The sequence below is a fragment of the Balearica regulorum genome, chromosome 1 (assembly GCF_011004875.1).
Source record: "Balearica regulorum gibbericeps isolate bBalReg1 chromosome 1, bBalReg1.pri, whole genome shotgun sequence".
In the NCBI taxonomy this organism is placed as follows: Eukaryota; Metazoa; Chordata; class Aves; order Gruiformes; family Gruidae; genus Balearica; species Balearica regulorum.
Window position 1 is genome coordinate 219,196,394 of NC_046184.1, and position 7,177 is coordinate 219,203,570.

A 7,177-nucleotide genomic window follows, 5' to 3' on the forward strand; every position below is an offset into this window, starting at 1 on the left:
GACAACAGAGCATGAAGAGAATTAGCCAGTGAAGAAGTACGAGCGATGACTGTGAGCAGAAGAAGAGAGAGAGCCAGAAACTGAAAGCAGAGAGAAAGGCTGGCAGGTGGACCTGGTGACAGCAACACTGAAAAGCTGAACACAGCAGTGTTCTGAAGAGGAAAAGAGGGAAGGAAGCAGGGTAGGGGAAGAGGCAGCAATGGAAAAGCATCAGTGCAACATTCCTCCACAGCCTGACTCAATTCATGCAACACAATCCATGAGGAGTTTAGATCTTGAGAAATGTCAAATAAAGGTATCAAAGTCTCTGAAGGATTCAGGAGATAGACAGGGAGGCCATGAAGATGACATGGAGAGATGCATTTTTTTTTACAGAGGGCATTTCAGAAACAGCAGGAGAAGGCAAAGGGATGTTAAAATCAGCAACATGACCTGGGGAGTTAAGCAGAAAAGACGGAAGGAAATAGTAATTCAACTTGGGGGGTGGGGGAGAAGTAGCAGCTCTTGCAATAGGGATACAAGATTTAGATTTATACTTACAATGGGGAAACGAAAACAAGGCAGAAAAAGGATCTAGCAAAGGTAATGTGAACACTAACAGATAAGGGTAACAGGATGGAGAATTAGCATCAGCAAGACAGGAGGAATAAAAAAGTATGAATGGCACATAAACAAGAACCTTCCCTCAAAACATTTGAAAAATGCTGAGCAGGTAATTTTCATAGTAGGACCCCATAGTGCTGGACTGTACCATGCTACCCTGAAGGAAAAGAGGATTGATTGTAAGGCAAGGCATAAAAATGAAGACAAGAACATCTTCTATGTGTTTGCAACATTCCCTGCTAGGTTATGAACAGCAGCAGCCCAAGGTCTATGTTAGTCCTTAGGACAGGTTAGGAGGACAAACCCAGAGTGCCATTCTCCATAGTACAATGCCACCTGAAGGAGAGTTGAGAGATGGGAGAAAAGGTGAGAAGAGCCTGTTGTGCTTCCCTTCCATTTCTAATTGCTGTTTGCTTTACTCTGTTGCTCTGAGTCTGACAGAGGGAGTCCTCTCCTTTTGGGAAAAGCTCCATTCTCAGTCTTACTAAGAATTGGTCTCATTCTCCAACAAGGACCCCTTTCCCATGATGTGAGAACATGCTCTACTCCTGCAGCCCTTCCCACTATAATAGACTGGACTGGGACTGCGATTGCACTTTTTGTCAACTGCTGCAACTGCAAGCAGCCTGGCTGCTCTGCACTGATGGGAGATAATTAAAACCTTCCTTGGTACTGCTTTCTCCACTCAGAATAGAAAGTGCCTCCCTCTTCTTTATGAAACCCACTCCTAGCCCAAAACAAAGGCTAGAAGTTTCTGGCAAGTACAGATCTCACCACAAGAAAGCAGAGGCCAGCATAATTTATATTGTTTTGTCCCTTGCCATCTATGTGTGGGGCCCCAAAGTGTTGACATTGTGGCTCAGATGCTATAAACAAGGCCAAAATCTTGGACCAGAGACTCCCTGGAGACTGGCTAGATGTCTGTGTTGGGTTATGAATTCCTGGGAGCAGAGATAATAGCAGGATGAAGCCGAGAGAATGGGAAGTTGCAGAACTGGGGGTTAGGACACTGGAGAGATACTTTCCCTTTGCTAGTCCTGTTCATCTGAGCCTCCTAGGAAGAAATTGGTGAATGTGATTCTGGTTTTAACATCATGTGGACGAGGAATTCTAATTTGGGGAAAGCAGTACTATGTCTGCTGGCAAATATGGTGATATAGTAGTCGTGATCCTTGAAACATCAGGAAATTGGTAAGAAATAGTATCACCTGCCAGAGGAACACAGAAGGCATCGTGCACCTGGGACCCTGACAAAATTTACTCAAAGTCCAAATACAGATTGGACCTAATTTTCTGAAAGTCCTGTTGTTCCACACTGGCTAATTTTACAACCATTTGAAAACTAAAGAGAGTCTGTGCCTCCAATATATGAACATAGGGGAGACCTCAAACCAGAACTCCTTTCAACTTGTAACCAGAATAAGTTTGAAATGCTGATCCCACAACACTGACAGGACTGCCAGTAATCATGATACTAATGAAATATACATATGTAACATCAATCCTTCTTTGCAGTTGGACTAGATGATTGTTGTAGGTCCCTTCCAACTGAACTGTTCTATTGTATTCTATTTTATTATATTGTCCTTTTTATATACTCTTCAAAATACCTTTTGGTTTAGTTATTTCATCAAACTGAGAACTCGTATTCTATTGGTCATATAATGCAATCAATAAATCCTTTAATTCCTGCTTTCCAAGACATAGCCACAAGTTTGTCACCGTGAACTGCTCTGTTGGACTGTTCTAGAAACAACCCCGGTGGCTGACAATCATACATTTTAAAATACAGCAACAGAGTTTAAGTCAAAAGTTGATGAATTACTGCTCAGTGTTTAAGCAGCTCTTCATGTACTACCGACAAATGCCTTACAGAAATCCCGTATCTATCTCTAATGTGCCAAATTCCTTTTTTTTTTTCCTCATGCTTCCCTCCTTGGAGGTATGAAATTTGGTCTTATCCTCATTTTACAGACAGGGAATTGAGACAGAGATTTGACGAAGAAACAATACAAGAGCCAGATTTTTTAAGGCTTTCAAGTCACCAAAGAAACTAAGAAACTTCCAGTGTATAATTTTTGCACTTGGAGAGAAGAACAAGGCAGGGTCTTTATCTCTAAAATACAAAGGAAGCTCTGAGAGGCTTGAATCTGCTGATTAAAGCAGCTGGAGGAGCAGCACCTCCATATATCAGGCCCCTAAACACAGTCAGAAAGGTTACTTTTGAAACTTCCCTCAAGGGAAGTTAAAGGCTCCTATCTTGCTCATACCTCTTTGAAAAAAATCCACACTGGACAATAACTCAAACTGGAGTTCAACCCGTTCAGAGAGAAAAAGCAAATTGAAACAGTGCGATAAGGTCTTTGAATAGCAGGGACATAAGTGTAACACAGCATGAAGTGCTGTATCAGTTTATCAGAAGTCTCATGGGTGCTTTACCCCAAACCATATTTATTCACAAAATTCAGAGAATCACTGAATGTAAATGCAACAGATACATTTGGTAATGTGTTACTTAAAATGGGGAAAGCAGCAGGTAGTACAGGAACTCTGTGGTGGATAAGGAGATGAAGATTGCCTCCCACCAAGCAGATGAAAGGCAGAGTAGGGGTCGGTATCACTTGATGTGAAGCGTATGAGCATACTTCTGCAAGGAGAAGACTTCAAGACATTTTTCGGAAAGCTCTGGTAGTTTTTCAGAAAGAGTTGATCATAGTAGTGCCTAAGGTCAAGATCTTGTCCTTCAACATGGAATGGACAACATAATTTAATGAAGTTCCGAATTGTTAACAAGGATATTTTAAAAGGCCACAATATTATGTGGGAGTAAAACAGGGAAGCAAACCTCCTATGATATCAACATATCTCCACTGGTGGTATTCCAAACAGTCATATAATTATCTTGCTCCAAAATGTATATTGGTTGTACAGTTAGTAGCAACCATCACTCCCTCTTACAATGTGTGGTCAACGCTTCCACTATTTGCCCAGGGCTGATACTGTTATTAAATGTCCAACAATTTCACAAGTCATATCATTTTCATTCTGTAAATATCAGTGCACTAGTAATTCTCCAAGATCCTTAGGTCCAAGATCTCTGCAAAACAAAAACAAAAGAAAAACAAAACCCCACCTCAACATTCTTTGTCCTGACATCTCCTCAGCTGTTTCTTTTCAGCCTCCTTGTTGATTCACAAATCTAAGTCCATTATAAAACCAGTGCAAATATTATCCCTCCAGGCTAGTATTTTAGCCATATCCTTACCTCAGTTCCCCCTTCTCTACTGCACAGTCTCTACAAGGCAATAAAACAAACCACTTCTTTTATCTTTTACTCGTCCTCACAACTGCTTCCTGCACTTCCCAACTTCTGTGACAGACACAGGATAATTGTTTCTTTCTCCACTTCCAACATCACTGCCATTTGTATCTAAGGATATTTTCTAAACTTCATTTCCATCACTCTTTTGAAGGAGAAAAGATTCCACTGAACACCAAAGAATGAGAAAATCACAGTATCTTCCTTTACAGTGATGGATTTTTTTTGGGAGATGTTTACATTCTTAACAATGACTAGGAAGTTGGTTCCTGTGATTGTGTTCAAGGTCAGGTTGGACGGGGCTTTAAGCAACCTGATCGAGATGAAGATGTCCCTACCTATGGCAAGGGGGGTGGAATAGATGATCTTTAAAGGTCCCTTCCAACCCAAACTATTCTGATTCTGTGATTGTATCTTGTTTTGGTAATCATAGCCTCTTTGATGTCACAGATGTATTTTGTGAAGGTTGTACACTCAAGATTTCTGTGTGCATATAAGACTTACAAGTTATGTTGTTTATCCCTAAATTTTGCTGCACTTAGCCTGATAAGGCCTTGCCCTGTCACTGAGGCCTCTCTGTGCTACTACATCACAATAAAATGATCAAGATCTCAGACTCAGACCGTATGTTCTCCTGGATCCAATTCTTATCATATTGTCCTAGACTGGCAGATGAATCCAGCCTTCCACTCTTGCAGTGACTGGGAGCAACAGGACAATATCAGTAGAGTTAGAACCAAATATTTTGGGTAGCAATATTTTTAAGGCACAGTCCTACTGTTTAGCATAACACAGATCTGTAACATTCTTATCGTTCCTAGAACTGTTTCCCAGATGCAAGCTAATACAAAGACCATGCTGTAACTGATAATCTTCAGCATGCATCCAAGTGGTTAAGAAAGCAGAACAGGTAAGGGAACACGCCTGTAGTAGATCAGAAGCACAAATTTTGTGTTGCTGAGTCAGCCCATAGAAAGACCCAAACTCCAAACTTCTTTGGCCCACATTGAATTGAAGCCAGAGTCTTGACACTGTGGATACAGAGTACCGTTCTGTGGGAAATACCTCCCATTTTATGCCTTCTCTCGTTTAGTGGTGCTGGTGTCTCACCTTCCATGCTGGGTAGCTTGGCTGTGCTTCTCTCTCTGGTGCACTCCCTGTTATTCATTGGAGTTCTCTGACGTCAACTCTGAGGTCAGGCAGGCAGGGCCACGCCTCTCCCTTGCCTGCTCACAAATACAAAAGACTATAGATAGCTGCTGCAGCAAATGCTTTTCATTATGTACTCCCCTCTGCTCAGACCGCCCGCCCAGTTGGGGGTGGGAGCAGCATGGGGCCCCTAGATGCCTGTGCTGCTCTGCTATGTGTTTTCTATTATTTGGGGTGAGTTGTGCATTCCTCACAAGCTTTGAATGTCATGCAGAGCCCCAGGGGAGTCCTCAGAGGAGTGGGAGGAGAGACCAGGCAGGGAAAGGTTGCCCATGCACACTAGGGAAGACGCACTCCCTCCCCCATGTCAGCCTGTGAAGATGTCCAAACCAGAGGGAAGTGCCAGGTCTATGACAGCATACCCTCCACACAAAGCATCCATCCCCTCTCAGAAATGTATTTAAAAGCTTTCTACTTCCCACTAGCACAATTTGCTTAGCTAGCCTTAGTCTGGCAAAACACAGACCAAGAGGTGATAAATCTCTCTGCTTGTACACTTGGAGTCAGTGCCAGAAAGGCAAACGAACAATTGCAGATTAAGACTGTGAATCAAGAATAAATGGATAAAAATTGGCCACTAATACATGACACAAGAAATCTGGATGAGATTTCCAGCTATTACAGCAATCGGGTTCCAAAACATTGTTCCAAACTAAGAGGACATAGAAGCAAAAATCCCATCTGCTTCTAAACTAGAGTCTGATAAAATTATGAGTGATTACTGGATTTTATATCTGTGACAGCTAGGGATTGGACACGCAGACCCAAGAATGACTGCATACCACCTTCTCATCCTTTACCAAGGATATCTGATATAGAGACTCCCTTCCTGGAGCACAGATGCGGTGCCTTGTACTAAGGACAGGAAACTAACCTCCCAGCCCCCTATTTCCTGCGAAAAACCTATCTGAGTCTGTGTTCTTGTGTTAAGCCCAAGACGCTCAGTTCGCGTTTCAGTGTCTTCTCACAGGGTTTGCACAGAAGATTGTTATGGATATAGATACGTAGGACTGGAAAGGACTTCCTGGTTAGCTGGATGCAGTGAGCTCTGTGGCCACTCCCCAGCTTGCTGCCATGTGTTTTGTTCCATCGTAATTCTCAGGATAATTGGAAATCCTGCAGGATGTGAAGTGCCAGCAGGATGGCTAGCATTCCCTGTAAGTCTTAACCTGTAACTAAATCAAAACATCATTTCCAGATCTCAGAGATCTGACAAGATCAACAAAATGATGAACAGCTAGGAAGAGGGAACCGGGAGTAAAAAGAGGCCTTGATCTCTGCAGAAACTGTGCACATATCTAGAATACAAATAGAAATATAGCAGCTACCATAATGTACTGTATCCCACGCTATACTTGCAGCAGCTAGGACTAGCTACTTCAGGTATGCCTGGAATCACCTAAAAGGCAATACTAATAAAATATACCTCAGAGAAAAATTTTCATGTGGTTGTTGACGAAGGGCTAGCACTGGGGTGAAGAATGAGCTTTATGGGTCCCAGTTAGAAATAGGCATACTGACCATTCTCTATAAAAGAGACATTTTGAGATTGTAACTTATTTAATGCACAATATGCTAATTTGTGGAGTGCAAGATGTGCAGAGCCACTGCATAGTACTTGTGACATCTTACATAGCTCAGGCTACCATGGGTCCTCTACAACTCCTAGAACAAATTCTAAAGAGAAATAACATTCACCTCCTCTCCCACAGATACTCCCACGGCCCTGCCCGTTTGTCCTCAACACTGCCAGCTTGTGAACCCCCAAGAAATCATGTCCTAAAACACACACAGCCACCAGTGCCAGCTCTACTCTAAACTGCAGTACAGGGAACAGAGCACGGGCTGAACTACTGTGGGTCCTGCTGCAGAGTTCTGCACCCCTCCAGTGAGCTCTGCACCCCGCCAGGGAGGCGGGCGCCTTGTCCCCGGGAGCCCCGCACCCTCCGGGCAGCTCCGCACCCCGCCAGGGAGATGGGCGCCGTGCCTGGGGAGCCTCGCACCGTGCTCCTGACGCAGCGCTTCTCCCCCTGCCCCTCCGCTTAC

General features: G+C 43.3%; 1 protein-coding gene across 1 annotated transcript in view; it reads right to left on the minus strand.

Moving 5' to 3' along the window:
• Window positions 1-7,177, minus strand: part of DCHS1 (dachsous cadherin-related 1) — an 85,588-nt gene that overhangs the window by 78,128 nt on the left and 283 nt on the right. The window lies entirely within an intron of this gene.